We start from the raw sequence: 309 nt of genomic DNA, 5'->3' as shown, positions 1-309 counted from the left end.
CGATGATCTGTGCTGTTGTCTCGTTCAAAGATGGTTTCAGTGGTTATGAAAATCCGAATCCAGCCGCCGCCTTTAGAAAATCTGGATTTACTATTTCATGATGTCTAAAATTCAGATATTGTGTTGAAATGTTGAGTTTCTGGGAATGTGGCGGAAATTGAGATATGCTCCTTCAGTCCAGCACGACTGCAGCCACAGAAAAGACACTTTTTTCATGGTCTTCTGGAGATTTACTAGAATTATAATAGAACTTAATTTTTGTAATGGATTTAGTTGTTTTAAGCATCAACAGTTTGCTTAGTATTTTGA

Source organism: Oryzias latipes, chromosome 4 (assembly GCF_053564925.1).
Source record: "Oryzias latipes strain Hd-rR chromosome 4, Olatipes_Hd-rR_3.1".
NCBI classification, from domain to species: domain Eukaryota; kingdom Metazoa; phylum Chordata; class Actinopteri; order Beloniformes; family Adrianichthyidae; genus Oryzias; species Oryzias latipes.
This window is presented reverse-complemented; position numbering follows the sequence as displayed.